Genomic DNA, 16,581 nt, shown 5'->3' with positions numbered 1-16,581 from the left:
GTATGTAGCCTTAATAGCTAGGTAAATAATCTAAAACTGTTCAATAATATTGCAAATTCACATTTAATAAATAGATGGTTGAACTGCTTATAATTCCCACCCACACTTGCATGGGTTGGTATACATCTTCAGAGAAATAAGGAGTTATAGCCTTGTCTCCCACATAGAGTTAATATTTCCACTATGGTGCTACAGAGTGAAAGTTAGTTTGGAAATGTTTCCTGGTCCAGTGTCTTTTCAGGATTTATACAAATTTACTTAATTGCAGCAAAGAAAGCATAGTGCTTAAATACTTGCAAATATATTTTTTTTGGCATTGTTGTCTGGGCAGCCCAGGACCTCTGGGGAGTTCCCTTTGGTGCTGATGACACAGCAGTTTGCATTCACCCCTGGAGGTGCACTCCATTGTCTCTCAAGACAGATAGTAGCTCTGTGAGAGATAAACTACAGTTCCCAGGATTCTTTGGGTGAAGCCAACTGCTTTTAATTCATTTAAAATGTATGGTGTGGATGGCCTGACTAGCAAACAATGTTTTTGCCTGGTGCCTGAAGATATGTAACAATGGAGCCAGGTGAGTATCCCGAGGGAGAGCAACAAATGGGGAGCCACCACTGAAAAGGCTCGTTCTCATATTGCTTTTTAAAAAACCTCTTTACATTGGCTTCCTCTCTGCATTGCATTGGTTTTAAAACCTAACTTTGAAATGTTTGCATTCTGTTGCTCCAGATTATTATTTTCCCCTGTACATTCTTTCTAGACCCCTGAGTGCTTCTTGTTCTTACATTTCCATTTTCTTTATTTGGTAATACTTTTTTCTTTGTAAGTCACCGCCTGCAGCTATTTCTGCCATCTAGTCCTTCCTCCTCTTTAAGAGGGGCCTTGACATATTTATTTTCATATATCTTTTCCAAATGAAGTATTTTAATTCAGTCTCTCTTACTCCATTGTATTCCCTTACAAAGGAAGAAATGGAGAGGTTAAAGAGGTATGTTTATTTAGACCGCAGGCAGGATGTTGTTTTTCTTATAAATTCTATGTTATTATATTGCATTATATTAATCATCATACATAGTTCTCCCTCCTAGGGGTAGACAAATATTGTCAGTTTTGGTTCCTCTCAGTTTCTCATTCTTAAGTTCAGTTCTCCACATTTCCACATCAGCTGGCAATTTTCAAAAAAACTATTCCTCATGAAAATTTATCTGCATTTTAGTGTGGGTTTCTTCTAATGTACACAGTTTTGGAAAACAGTTTTCCATAGTCTAATGGATTTATCGGTGCTATATTCACTAATTTATGCATCACATTTATTTTTGTACACACTGCTTGGCTAGAGAACTGCATTGCAAAATTCAGAGAAGTGTGAGTTTCAAAGGATTTTTGCATTTTCGTTTGCATATTTGTTTCAGAAAACATAGATTTGGCAGGTTTGTCTTTAAATGCAACCTGAAATTAATTTCTTCCCCATCCCTTCTCCTTCCTCTCATTTGTATCTGATGTATACACATTTTTTTAAACATATTACTTGACTAGAAAACTACACTGCAAAATTCAGAGAGGTGTGAATATTGAAGGATACTTGTGTTTTGGTTTGCATATTATTTTGCGAAGTGTGACTTAGGTGTGACCTTTAAATGAAAGCTGAATCAAAAATTTTCTTCATCCCTAGACAAACATTAGATCCATTATCCTTCTGTGCTGTGTTTCTCCAGATTCTAAGACTGAAGGCAGGTACTGTCTTGTTTGTATTGATCTATTAGTTGCTGTGGAAGCCTTTTTTGGCTGAAAAACAGAATAAAAATATATATTTAGATAATTAAATAATCAATATTAAAATTCATGTAAAGAAAATACAGATTAGATAAAATTAAGCAGGAGGGAGCAGAAATTGAAAACATTCCATTCTTATTGTTTCAGGCTCCAATATTCTTATTGTTTCAGACTCCAATATTCTTGGCAGCAATTTTGCTGGGGTGCAGTTTGATTTATATAGCCACTTAGATTGCATCTAACTGCCAAATTGATTTAAGAACCTCACTCAGTGTCCAGTCAGGCCTTTCACCCACAAACTGAACCAATCACAGACCAGATCAAAAGCCACCAGTCATATGGGAGTTCTATCATTTTCCAAGTCTCTTTTATTTCCTCAAGCTTAACATGATTCAATCAATCTGTGTTTTATTTTTTCTTAAATATTTTTTCTCCTTATTTCAGTAATCTTCATAACTTTTAAATATATTGTTTCTATACTGCTTCCATCTATTTTACGTTTCCCCAATAGACTCCATTCTTCTCATCTGTTGTTAATCCAGTGGTATCTCAGGTTAAGTATTTAATTCGTTCCAGAGGTCCGTTCTTAACCTGAAACTGTTCTTAACCTGAAGCACCACTTTAGCTAATGGGGCCTCCTGTTGCCGCCGTAGCACGATTTCTGTTCTCATCCTGAAGCAAAGTTCTTAACCTGAAGCACTATTTCTGTGTTAGCAGAGTCTGTAACCTGAAGCGTATGTAACCTGAAGCATATGTAACCTGAGGTACCACTGTATTTAGTCACAATAATCCAAGTTGTTTCACGCCTAACAGTCAGTTTGAACCTCAGCCTCCCAAGTCCCAGCCCATCACTGTAACCATTACACCAACCTAACTTATACCTTTTTTTCCTGGGACGTCTTCATCTAATAAAAGAGGTATTCTTTGTTTCATCTGACAAATGCTAGAGTGGTATTATATGTACTGATCCATGTCACTGTTTGTCAAGTGGGGGGGGGGAATCTATGAGTCTGACAAGAACTGTTTCAGGCTTTTAAGGGCTTATGACATAGACAACCTAAAACAGTAGGATCCCATGGAAGTGGGGAGCAGACATCTATGAATCGGCATAGACCTCCTGGGCACACAGCTTCTCCTCAGAGGCCTCACTCTTTTTCTGCCATGAGGTAAGTCCCACTGAACACAGTCTGAATTGCTTCCAAGGAAACATACTTAGCACTCAATTGTTAAGTTCCTAATGGCCTGTCATTTATACCAAAGTTAAATACCTTAATGTAGCATATTTGTATCACAAACGAGTACCGCTTCTTAATTCTTTACCCAATAAAGTGGTTCCCTGGTTATGAGGAAAAATATAATGAAATCTACTGCTGCCTCCATTTACTACATTTAGGCATCAAAATACCTAGAGTGGTACCTCAGGTTAAGTACTTAATTTGTTCCGGAGGTCCGTTCTTAACCTGAAACTGTTCTTCACCTGAGGTACCACTTTAGCTAATGGGGCCTCCTGCTGCCGCTGTGCCGCTGGAGCCCAATTTCTGTTCTCATCCTGAAGCAAAGTTTTTAACCTGAAGCACTATTTCTGGGTTAGCGGAGTCTGTAGCCTGAAGCGTATGTAACCTGAAGCATATGTAACCTGAGGTACCACTGTATTGTTTGTTTTCAGGATCTGTACATGTGATCTGTTGTTAAAAGCATGGCCTGCATATTTTCTTGTTTCCAGGTTTTGAAGATGGCACCAGGATACTGCCATTATTCTTGAAGTTATCAGGGTTTTAAAATATAGATATATTTGTGTCAGAACAGAATTTATTAACAATTTCTCCCATCCCTGCACTGCCAATCTGGAGGCCCACAAGTTCCCCATTCCTGCTGTGCGTGTTTTGTTTTGGTTTTTTTTAAATTTGCCTAGAGGGCAAATTTATAGGTTCCTGTTTTGAAGAACCACTTTTTCTGGCAGCTTCCTCAAAGCCACAGCACATTATTTTCTGATGTGAAGCAGTCTTTGAAATAGAAGCTTGCAGAATATATGTAACCTATAAAGGGATTCCCCGGTACAGTGGTACCTCAGGTTAAGTACTTAATTCGTTCTGAAGGTCCGTACTTAACCTGAAACTGTTCTTAACCTGAAGCACCACTTTAGCTAATGGGGCCTCCTGCTGCCATGTCACCGGAGCACGATTTCTGTTCTAATCCTGAAGCAAAGTTCTTAACCCGAGGTAACATTTCTGAGTTAGCGGAGTCTGTAACCTGAAGCATATGTAACCTGAAGCGTATGTAACACGAGGTACCACTGTAATTATGTATGTTAGTATTTACGTGAACTAAGACAGAGGAAGACACATGAATGGTGCTAGAATGAGGTCAAAATTATTGTTATGATAAGTATTAGACACTTGACGAATGGTAAAAAATTATCTGTTAAGATTTTAGAGGCCTGAGATAAGTGCCAGGACATGCTGACATTACCAATAAAGGACACTGACGTTCATTGTGGTGGGTTTGTAAGCTTCCAAAATAAGCTTTACTGCAATGTGAATGGGCCAGGTGGTAGGACCTCTCAGCTCCAGATGGTCTTGGATGATGAATTATTTGGATCTGTTCCAATCCAGCTTTTGGCACAGGAACAGCCTGAGTCCCCAATGGAGGATTTATGCCAGAGAATTGATTGAAGAAGTGCCGTGTTCTTAGTTCTCCTGGACCTTTCATTGGCCATGTTGTCCTTCTGGACTGCTTATCTGGGTTGTTTATACAAGACCTGGTCCTGTCGTGGTTCCTTCTGTTCTAGAAAAGCCTTTCTAGAAGGTGATACTGGGGGACTGGGACTGTTTCACTTCATGGCTATTGCTGTCTGGTGTATCCCAGGGTTCAATACTGTCCCTTATGCTCTTTAACAGCTACATGAAACCACTGGCAGAAGTTGGAGGTTTGGGTTGCAGTGTCATCGGTATGCTGGTACCACACAGCTTTACTTCTTACCTTCAGATCCAGGAGAGGTTGTTTTTGAACTGTGAGTTGCATGTTTTGTTGTTTGTTTTGAATGTGTATTTCTAACTTACGGATTTTGCATTCCCTCTCGCTTCATCACACATGATCAGAGGGCATGACACAGTAATGTAAAACCCAATAAAGAATAAGAACTATAACATTATTTGAAATATAGCCATCTCCATCTATTTAGTATATCACTCAGTACATAGCCAAGCATCTATCGGGCCTGGCAGGAAAAGTGTCTTCAGCTGGCACCCTAAATGAACCAAAGCTGGTTAATTCCCTAATTTCCCTTTATTTAGGAACACAGGAAGATGTCTTATGCTGAGTCAGGCCCATTGGTCTTTCTAGCTCAGTACTATTTAGCAATACTGACCAGCAGCACCTCTCCCGGGTTTCAGGCAGGATATTTTCCAGCTGTACCTAGAGATACTCCACCACTGAGCTATGACTCCAAACACCTCTATTAAATTCAGCTAACTCGATAAATTGAAAGTGGAATATATGTGTCAATGTGTATATGTAAAAGGGAATTCTGGCAACAGGTGGACTGGAATTAACTTTGGTATTTGTCCAGCAATATCCCCCCCACCTTTAAAGGCTGCAATGCTGGTTGCCATAACTTTTCTTTTCTCTGGTGTGTGAGACAAAGTTTTGCTTTTGGTATGCGTTTTGAACAAAGATTAAAAGGTGGAAGTTACAAGTGACATCTGAAAAAGAAGAAGCGAAGACAGAGGCAATGAGCTTAATGAGTCATTAATGTCTGAATTCCAGTTCATCTTTGCCAGAGATCATACACGATGTCATTGAATCATCTCAGAAAAGGAGTGGGCTACAAAACAAACAAAAAACCATCAGCCAGGAAGTTCTGCTGACTTGGGAGATGTATCTGCTTTATTCTATGACTGACACCAGTCTTTTGAAAGACACGTTTTAAGTTTTGTAGGCGAGGAAGACTAATTTAATAATTAAGTTGGCTAGATAATTTCTCTAATTCTTTTAAGCCATATTGAGACATGTTTGTTTGTTTCACTTTTTTCCACAGGCTTTCAATAAATATTTTCAGGGCAGGTTATTATTGTTATTTATGAATTTATGTATTAATAAGTAACCATGAAAAGGAATATGACAGCAATGAAGTAGTAAAAACAATAATGCCCTCAATAATCAATAAAAGAGGATTAAAGACTCAATAAATGTTAAAAAGCCATGGAAAATAGATGGCTCTTTGCCAGGAATCAAAATGACGAGAAAGTAGATACTAGGCAAGCCTCCCTGGGTATTGCATTCCATAGGCAGGATACCACCACCAAAAGAAACACAAGGCATGGGCCTGGAACCAAATAATAATAATAATAATAATAATAATAATAATAATAATAATAATAATAATTTATTATTTATACCCCGACCATCTGGCTGGGCTTCCCCAGTCACTCTGGGCGACTTCCCAAAAAATATTAAAATACTGTAATACATCAAACATTAAAAGCTTCCCTAAACAGGACCATGCAGCTAATTCTACACCCAAGAGAAGGATTTGGACCTGTGATTTTTTCAACAACAGCACATACTATACAGGAAATGACTTTTCGAAAAGGGAGGAGTTTCACAGTGGTTGGCTGCTTAAAAAAACAATTCCCCTGGTTATTTCCCCAACCTCATTTATAAGTAAAAATTCAGAAGAAAGAAAAGAAAATGATACATGTATGCCCTGACTTCTCAAATCCTCGCTGAGATAAGCAGCCACTGCCTCTTAGGCTGTTACTGTTTGTTTCACAATGACAACTAGAAACTTGGCTCTTTTTTTTTAGCAACAAAACAAGCCAAATCTCCCGGATCTGCCAGAGGCCGCCGGTTCCGCACGCACGCACGCACGGCGTGCAATGCTCAAGGTCGGATCCAGCATCTCTCCGTCCCCCTGGGTCGCTTCGCACAAGGCTCTGGAAGATGCTCGGGCGCCATTCCGTCCCCAGGATACAGCACCCGACCACAGAAAAAGGAGGCGAAGACGAGGAGGAGGGGAGGGGAAGCAGTGGCTGCTTGTAAGCCCTGGTTTCCCTTACCGAGGAACCGAAACCTCTATTTCCGCCTCCCCCCTCCCCCACCAGCCACTTTCCACCCGCTCGCCGTGGGCTGATGTCGCTGTTGCTGGAGGGAAGTGAAAATGAAATCGACTTTTCTGAGAACTGATGAAAGCAGCGGAGCCTGCCAATGAACGGCTGCGGCAAACTTCCGCACCCCTTTCTCTCCTTCCAGCCCCCACCTCCCCTTCTCTCGCTCTCTGCACAAACAGGCCTGGAAGAGGAGCAGGAGGAGGAGGAAGGGAGGGGGGGATTTCCAAGACTCAGCTCCTCGCGGCTTCCTCCCCTTGTTTTGCTTTCGATCTGGGCTGATCTCCGCCAAAAGCAGAGGAGGATGGAATAACTTTTAGTTTTGCTCCCGCGATTTATGCAGCCGCCTGTTTTCCTTTCCATTTTGCGTCTCTTGGCAACCGCGATAACCTTGAAGGGAACTGCCATAAATAACGCGAAACAAACTTATTGGTAAGGCATTTTTTTCTAAACAAAAACCAAAACCCAAATATTAATCCTTTGCAGATTAGGCGTTTCTCTCCCCGCCCCCCACATGATTGAGACGCTTGCTTCCAGAAATGTTGCTATTGATCTCGATTGAAAAGAAAAATAAAAGGCCAGCGCCGTTGCGGGTCATATGATTTTAGGTGCAGCTACTGGTAAGAGAATGCAGGGCTTTTAATTTCACTTTTGGATTTGCAGAGGCTGGGAAGGGATCGGCTGGAAGGACGCGTTTCTCTCGCTGGTTGTGGGGCTCTGAAACAGGCGGTTTGCTTAGGGGGTTGCCGGATGGCGAGAAATAGCAGCGGCAGAAACAAAGGCGAGGAGCGATTGCGACGGGGCGGAAGGGAGAAAATAATCTGGATTTAGGAGCACAGAATCGGAACCGAGCCCAGGAGCACCTTGCTTGGGGGACGCGGAGGAAGCAACTTTTATTTTGACTCCCGCGGAGGTTGACGAGAGAAGCTAATGGAGCTGCTGAGCTGGTGGACACTTGTTGTTTTCGATCCCGGGATACGTTGGCCATGCGGATATTATTTCTGGCAGCTGACCAGCCTCTTCGCGGGCGTGGAAGCTAGGTGAGCGAGCGAGGGCCCCCAACCCTGCAATACACGAAGGGGAGCGGTGCATAAAACCGGGGGCCGGGCGGGAGAAGGATTTCTCTTCCCACCTCGGGGACTTTGAACCCAGCCATGGCGGGGCAAGGCCCGTTCTGGTAGAAATCGCTTTGCCGAGAGAGGAGAGCCGGGCGGTTCCCGGGGCCCTGCGGCTGCCGCTTCCTATATGCTTTTCCTTTCCCTCTCGGTGCTGTGAAATGAGGTCGGGGAGGGGGGAATTGGGCTGGGTTGTTTCGTAACGTGTGCTTGGTACCGAAGGGCGCCGTGTGCTCTTTTTTTGGCTTTCCCCGCAGAGGCCTTGCGGCTGCCATCTCCACTCTCCCCTGCCCCTCCCCGAGAGGCTGTATGTAAGAGGAAGAACCAGGCAGGGAGGCGGCCTTGGGATGGAGCCGGAGAGAAAGGGAGGAAATGGCCACTTCCCGCCCTTAACTAGCAACTGGCGCTGGGGGGGGGAGAGACACACCTGGAGGTGCCACTCTGCCAGCGGCGGCGGGGGGGGCAGCCCCCGCCTCCCCCAAATACAAGCGTGACACCCCCCCCCCCCGCGAAGTAGGTTGTTGGTTACACAAGCCTGGCTCGGCCACTTCCTTTTCTCCTCCGCCTCAGCGGCCGGGTCAAGCCGTGACGTGCTGCTCCGCTTGGCCAATGGGGAGCCGGCTTCGAGGCAGTAGAACGCGGCACTGGATACTTCTGCGGCTCGAGGCGTGGGAGGAGAAAGGCGAGACTAGGTGCATTTTGTTCCAGGAAGCTCGGCTTATCTGGCGCAAGGGCTACCAGATATACCCCCTTTCGCGCGCTAGCCTTACCCGTTTTTGCTTGAAGTCAGACCGAATAGGTTGGAACCCGACGTTTTTTGCCAAGGGATGGTTAATATTCTAGGGCAGGGTTTGGGGAATCTGTGGGCCTCTAGGTGCTGCTAAACGGCAACTGCCATCAACCCCCCAGCCAGCATGGCCAGTGGTCAGGGATGATGGGAGTTGGAGTTCAGGAATATCTGACGACACAAGGTTGAGAAAGGCTGTTCTAGAGTGTCACAGCTGCCTATGATGGCCGCCTTTGTTGGTGTTTAGGTAAATGCACTTGGGGATGCGGGTGGCACTGTGGGTTAAACCACAGAGTGTAGGGCTTGCCGATTAGAAGGTCGGCGGTTCGAATCCTCGCGGCGGGGTGAGCTCCCGTTGCTCAGTCCCTGCTCCTGCCCACCTAGCAGTTCGAAAGCACGTCAAAGTGCAAGCAGATAAGTAGGTACCGCTCCTGCGGGAAGGTAAACGGCGTTTCCATGCACTGCTCTGGTTCGCCAGAAGCAGCTTAGTCATGCTGGCCACATGACCCGGAAGCTGTACGCCGGCTCCCTTGGCCAATAAAGCGAGATTAGCTCCGCAACCCCAGAGTCGGTCACGACTGGACCTAATGGTCAGGGGTCCCTTTACCTTCACCTTACTTAGGAAAGTGTACCTTAGAACAGAAGCTCTAGTTAGCAAATTCATGGTGCCACATGCTCGATTTACTCTGGTTTAATTAATCTAAAACCATTACCACCCCAGTGTATTCTTTGCCACTTTTAAATGATTTGTTCTAACAACCTTAGATTGTGGCATGGCAGCCCCTTTGCTCACTGGGATTTAGCCGTTAATTTTCATGTGCAGAGGCAGCAGGCATACACAGTGCAGAGCAGGTCTTTTGTGAAAACCCAGTGTGCACAGAGTTCTGTGCATGTCTTGTATGTGACTGTCTCTAAGGAGACAGCTAGAAGTCAGCAGTAGTTTCCACACTTCAGGAAGCCATTAGAATTTTACATGAATTAAAATTTGATAGTCTGTAAACCTGCATTTCCACTTTTCACTGAATCATGACACTGAATACAAAAGAGCCATTGAAGTGAGGGGCATAAAAGTATATTGGCTATGAATGTTGCAATGTTGTATGCCTGTGATATCAAAATGTACCTTGTCTGCAAAAATTGCTCAGCATGAAGACTAGGCTATGTGAGAAGTAAGGAGAGGGGGCTTCTCAGTAGTGGCACCCACCCACCTTTGGAATGCCCTCCCATCAGATGGCAAGTAGATGAGTAACTATATAACCTTCTGAAGACACCTGAAGGCAGCCCTGTATAGGGAAGCTTTTTAAGGCTTATGTTTTTATATATGCTGGAAACCACCCAAAGTGGTTGGGGCAATGCAGTCAAATGGGCGGGGTAGAAATAATAAATTACTATTATTGTAAGGAACACAACAACTCAATTCCAGTGAGAGTCACTCATTGAAATCAATGAAACAAGTTTTTAAACAGCAAACTTAAGCCCCATTAATTTCGAATGGACTTAAGTGCAACTGACTTTTACTGAGTGTAAGGAAGTCCTGGTCTAAAGGTTATTTGGAACATGGGGATTTTTGGTGTTCTAAGTCTTTGTTTTGGTCCAAGTTTGATTTTCCCTGTCCCTAAATTGTAGCAAATTCCCTTCAAAAGAGTGGCATACTTTGCATTGGGCTGTCTAGAAATCCTAATTTGAGGAAATAATACCATTTTTGAAAATCTCAGTCTGGTTCTCTTGGATCCCAGCGATCACATAGGAAAAGGGCCTATCATTAACTCTTAAGATTCAGATATTCATACCAGCTCAGTTAGTATGCAAATATAAACATAGCCAAAGTCTTGGGACAAGTACTTTTTAACTTGTTCACAAATTAACTAGAGGTAGGGTGAGTAGTGAGGTAGCCAAGTTTGCTAAAGACTTCAAATTATTCAGGGGATTAAAAGACAAAAAGCAATTGTGAGGAACCCAGAAAGGATCTCTCCAAACTGGGGAATGGGTATTAAAATGGCAAATGCAGTTTAGTATGAAGTGATCATTTACTGGAGTAAAAAAAACTGCACATATACACTGATTGAATGTGAACTAGCAGTGATGCATAGGTTGGTGAAAATGTTGATGATGTGTGTTGCAGCTTTGGAGGAGAAGGCAAATTCCTTTTTTGGAAATTGTTTGAAAATAGAACAGTCAATATTATATTGCCTATTTACAGACTTTTGGTGTGACCAAACTTAGCATACTGTCCGCAGTTCTGATCTCACCTCACAATATTGAGCCAGAAAAGGGCAGTCAAAAACAATCAAGGGGCTGGAGCAACTCCTAAGAACATCTGGGCTAGCATCCTGTTCTCACTACAGCCAACAAGTTGGCTATGGGAACCCCGCAAGCGGAACCTGAGCTTAAGAGCACTCTCCCCTCCTGTATTTTCCAGCAAATGGTACAGTCATACCTCGGGATGAATACGCTTCAGCTTAAATATTTCCGGGTTGCGCTCTGCGGTGACCTGGAAGTAACGGAACACGTTACTTCCAGGTTTTGCCGCTCACACATGCGCAGACGCTCAAAATGACGTCATGCGCATGCACGGAAGTGGCGAAACCAGATGTGCAGTTGCATCTTGCATTCGCTTCAGGATGCGAACGGGGCATCCAGAGGTACCACTGTATTCAGAAGCATACTGCCTCCAACCATGGAAGCAGAGCAGAACTCCCCTCTTAAGGAAAGCTTACAATGCTTGGTTCTTTCTGGTTTTGAAAAAAAGATGAGTAACAGGGGACATGATAGAGGTTTATAAAATAAACCCAGGTCATCCAGTGATGCTGAATGGTAGGAGATTCAGAGCAAACATTCGCTACCGCAAGATATCGTGATGATCACTACCATAGATAGCTTTAAAGTGGGATTGGGCAAGTTCATGGAAGATAGGACACATTGATAGCTCCCAGTCATGATTACTATACATTACCACCTGTATCAGTCAGGATGCCCCAGGTGCTGTTCAGAACAGTGCAGTAACACTGTTCTGCTGTGGCTTTCTTGTAGGTGTCTGGTTGGCCACTGGGGGAAGAGAATGCTGGACCTGATGGCTCTTTGGCCTGGTCGGACAGGGCTCTTCCCACATTCTCAAAATAAATGTGGACACTGGGACAAGTTTCAGTTAATTACACTTCCTATATTGTAGCACTGACGCCGGTAATGGCGCAACATTTCTTGGGGCAGAAATTGTGCTTGTACTGAAGAATGGCCATTTTAAAATAACGGCATGGGCTATGTTCAGGAGCATTACTTAGGGATGTATTGTGTCTCCCCATCCCATCTCAATTTAATAATAGTCCTGATTAATTTGTTGAAAACTAGACATTGCTAAGCTCTAGCTGCCATCTCGTAAAATATCAGTGTGGTGTACTGTACAATAAAACACAAAACACCATTAAAAACAGTACAGTTGGTAGACAGCTACCGAAGCCAGCAAAAATGTGCGGACCCCTTATCAGGTGCCACCAGACACTGCTCTGTGGGGAGAAAGAAGCATGTTATTTTAACATGCAATCTCTTTGGCCACCTGGTTAAAAACCCCTTCCTTCCTGGAGATAGATCATATAGTCACATCTCAGGTAATTTGCTACTTTCGGAAGCAGTAGTGGGGAACCTGCAGCCCTCCAGATGTTGTTGGACTCCCAACCAATTCCCATCAGCCTCACCCACATGGCCCATTAATGGTCAGGGATGATGGAGAGCAACATCTGGAGAGCCACAGGTTAGTCACCCCTGCTTTTATGGTGAGGGAGAATCAGAAGGATACACCTGCATCTGAAAGTCACACCAAACTGAGAGTTCCCTTTAGGACATATGGGTGTTGCATGACACCCTTCGAAAACTTGGCTCATTTGTGCCACAAAGTAGTGTGGAGTTGGATATAGATTAAAAACTATGGCTGTTGTTTTCACTTGCGTGTAGAACTATGGTCAGATTTTAGAAACGGCTTTGTGTTACTTGCATGTAGTAGGGCCGGATTGAGAAGGCGATTGGGCCGGATCTGGCCCCTGGGCCTTAGTTTGTCTACCCCTGGTGTAGACAGAGAAGGGACTTGTTTAATTTAGCAGCATTTACTCTCAAGTAGATGTGCATAAGATTGCCACCCATAGAGGGTCTTGATTCTAGTCACAATGGGTTTACCCAGAAGAGCACGGATTCTCAAAAGTCTCCAGCTGCAGAAGCCTCATTCCATCCAGAAATACTTCTCTTGTTGGGGTATATTGTGCATTATTAGCCTGCTGGGCTGCAGTTTTAGAAACTATTGCAGCTTCCAAACTGCATTGATGCCTGCTCTGCTTTACTGGCACAAGTGCCTTCCGGAGCACGGCCTGAGTTTGTTACTTCATAAGCATGAGTCATTCTTCCAGTGTTAAACAAGAACAAAATGTGCTCTCAGCATGGTGTTCTTTACAGTAAGGTACTCTTAGCATCAATGATTTGTTAAAACACTGCCTACTGCTGTAATGCTGAATGCTGCTTATGAGTTTTGTTTTCTGTTTAAGGGCACTTTTGCCATGCTGCTTATGAATGGCGAGGAGGTACAGGGCTGCCAATACAATTCTGAATGTGTGATCTCTGTGCAAAGGGAAAACTAATAGACTGGGCGGCTGAAAAGATACTTGTGGCGTGTCCAGGGTTTTGTACATGGCCAGTGGGTTTAGAAAAACAAACTTGTGTTTTTTTATCAACGTTAGATTTCCATGCCATGTCACAAACTACTTTGGAAAGTCCCCCCCCCCCACATTTTAAGAGTAGCCATATGAAATGCGCCACTTATGTAAAAGAAGTCTGCAAGTTCAAAGCCTGTCCCCAGCCAGACTACAGAATACTATTTGTACAATCATTTGCATACTGACCTTTTTCTTTGCAAATATATCTCAGATTATGAAGTTAAAAAAAAAAAGATACAGAGATAGATGCTCAAACTGTGGTCTGTGAACTCTGTTCTGTGGTCTGCGAAAAGGTTGTACAGTCAAGAATATCTGTTCTTGGCTATACCTGTGTTTTATTTTTTATGATAATGGAGGCCTTTTGAACCAGGGCTGGATTATCAAATAGGCTAACAAGATTCTGGCCTAGGAGCTGTGATTTTCATAGATAGATAGATATATCTTTATTGTCATTGTCCCATGCAGGACAATGAAATTGCAATAGTAAGATAGTGTGTGTGTGTGTGTGTGTGTGTGTGTGTGTGTGTGTGTGTGTATAGTGGTATGATACCACTTTAAACAGTCATGGCTTCCACCCCAAAAAATCTTTATTAAGAGTGCTGAGAGTTATGATGAGACCCCTATTCCCCTCAAGGAAGTAAACCCAATGTGGTTTAGCAGTCAGTCTCTCTTCGCAGGGAACTCTGAGAATTGTAGCTCTGTGACAGGAATAGGGGGTTCCTAACAACTCTCAGCAACCTTAACAAATTGCAGTTCTTTGGGGAAAGCCATGACTGTTAAAAGTGGTATGATGTCATCTTAAACATATAGTGCAGATGAGGAAACTCCTGCAGCTAAGCTGGTGTCTAATGTATTGCTCTGAGGCCGAGAGGAGGTCTTCTTGTCCGGGTAGCCCAGGACCTCCATACACACTGCCCAGGCTTGCGCCCCAGGAATGTCATTTGGGTGCTGCCAGTGCGGCAGTTTGACTTCACCCTCAGAGGCACACTCCATTGTTTCTCGAGGCAGAGAGATGCAGATGACCGCCTTAAACACGTAGTGCAGATGAGGCCTAGTTGTCAGAGCAGTAGGCAGGATAGTCATCGACCAAATTGGTGGTTGAAAACAGAATGTTGAAAGAAATCCAAGAAGTTTATTTAATCGTGTATGGACCACTTTCTTTATATAAAATATCCAAAAGTGGTTTATAAAAATAAGAAGCCAAAGATTCTTAAATCAACAAAGAGCCAAAACAAAACATATATACTGATAATATAAATAAAGAGCAAATATTTTTTTATATATTTTAATCAACTGTCCAACCTATAAAACTCTTAAAATAAACAGTACTAAAGATAATGAAGACAGTGACAGCGATGACTCCAGTGACCAAACTTGAAAGTGAGATGACTGAGTGACTTCACAGAGCTTTGCTCACAAAAGCAGACACATCCATCGCATTAGAAAGGTAAAGGTGTGGTTACTAAAACATAAATTAGGCATGTGCTTTGATTTTTAGAAGGGAAAAAAGTTTACTAAGTGGTCCACTGAGACCCCAGTAATTTTTCAAGTGATATTTGAAGGTGGAGGCAGCGGCAGGGATTTTGAGAAACACTTAGTTTATTCTACTTCCAAATTTATGACATGTCTACACATACATAGGACACATAGCCCCTCCACAAATATCTGTGCATCAAATACGGGAGCAATTGGCATCCTCATCAGAGTGCTGAGCTAGGTAAAGAACTGCCCTGAAATCTACAGGTGAAGGGCGGTATACAAGTTTAATAAATAAATGGGGGGGGGGGGAATAGAAAAAGACCCTGCCCTATGTCTGCTGTACGTTACTTTTTTCTACTGCCAGTTCTAAAATTGGTGGCTTCCTGGTGGGGCAGAAAGAATTGCACGGGGAAGCTTTTCCAGGGCTTGCCACCCCTAGTTTAAAAAATTGTTTTACTCACATGTTTGTATGGTTCTAAGATCACAATGGGGAGCAAGTAGTTCCTTTTGTTTTGTTTTCTCACCCATCGGGTTGGTGTTACGACTGGTCTGTCTCATAAAGTTGAATTGGCATTTTAAAGGAATGAAGATTGCAAGGCATTCTGCCTTCTCAGAATGCTACATTTGTGATTAACAGTACTCAGAAGGGTGGGTATTACGTCTAAGGGCAACAAATCTCAAAGAGTGTGTGGCTACCAGTCACACGCCTACTCAACACCAAGTGACACAGTCAGCCCATGCAGAAATCTCCGCTGATGAAACCCAAACATCAAATGTTTGCAACAGTAGAACAAGCTGCATTCATAGACAAGCTGCTTAGTCATGGGGAAGTCCAGCACACCTTGTCAGGCAAAATCCCCCTTGGCAGGTTGCAAAAAGGATTAATTTTGTAATGTATGAGACTGAACTTTTCCCTTTGCCATATGTGTGACAGTTGCGCAGTTAAGTTCTCCATTGTAATACTGAAAATCACCAGTCTCTAATCACAAGCAGCCTACTCTAGTATAACTCCATGTGCCAGCTGACTTGGTGAGGCATCGCAGCCATGCCTTCCAGCCAGATGGAGAGGCTAGGCTTCCTTGCAAAAGGCTAGTTGTCTGTTGCAGAAGGCACCTGGTGCCCGACTAATTTCCAACACTGTGAGATGGGCCATTGCTCTGATCCAGCAGGCTCTTATGTTCTTATGTTATCATGATGTGTAACTAGTATGAACACTGTGGGGCTATTACCCTGGTGTTACAGGCAGATGCACTGGTAGATGAAGCTGTATAATCATGCTCCAACAGAAATTAAGCCATAGCTCTCCGGTACATTAATACATCGCACATTGACTATATGTTACTATATGTGTGCAAGAACTCCAAACTAAATCATTTATAGCAGGTGCGGGAAACCTTTGGCCTTCCTGATGTTCCTAAACTGCAATTTCCATAATCCTTGGTCTTGCTTGCTGGGGCAGGTGGGGATAGTAGTTCAACATCTGGAGGACAAAAGGTTCCCCATACCTGGTTTGTGGCGTGGCGTGTAAATTTTTGAGCATCTTTAAGGGGGGGGGGGAATAGCCTCATTCTGTAATAGTTAAAGGCACTGAATATCATACATATCCCCTGGCACATGTGACCGAGTATTA

The 16,581-nt window shown here is 43.4% G+C and overlaps 1 protein-coding gene and 1 long non-coding RNA gene across 7 annotated transcripts in view; one reads left to right on the top strand and one right to left on the bottom strand.

The window, feature by feature from the left end:
- Positions 1 to 6,455: 6,455 nt before the first annotated feature.
- The window catches only part of IRF2 (interferon regulatory factor 2), a 39,318-nt gene continuing 29,192 nt past the window's right edge, over positions 6,456 to 16,581 (top strand). For 2 of the 6 annotated variants that reach the window (XM_083458419.1, XM_083458421.1), the window contains exons 1-2: positions 6,457 to 7,308; positions 7,540 to 7,916. The gene's annotated coding sequence lies outside the window, so the exon portion shown is untranslated. The other 4 variants (XM_083458418.1, XM_083458420.1, XM_083458422.1 and 1 more) reach the window with 3 other exon arrangements.
- On the bottom strand, positions 7,745 to 9,101 carry LOC310657417. Its single transcript, XR_014501764.1, has 2 exons — positions 8,762 to 9,101; positions 7,745 to 7,940 (listed from the first exon to the last, which is right to left on the bottom strand). It is a non-coding gene; the product is annotated as an uncharacterized lncRNA (long non-coding RNA).

The sequence above is a fragment of the Podarcis tiliguerta genome (genome assembly GCF_965153285.1).
Source record: "Podarcis tiliguerta genome assembly, chromosome: 9".
In the NCBI taxonomy this organism is placed as follows: Eukaryota; Metazoa; Chordata; class Lepidosauria; order Squamata; family Lacertidae; genus Podarcis; species Podarcis tiliguerta.
Note: the sequence above shows the minus strand (reverse complement) of the source record. Positions and strands in the feature narration are given on the sequence as shown.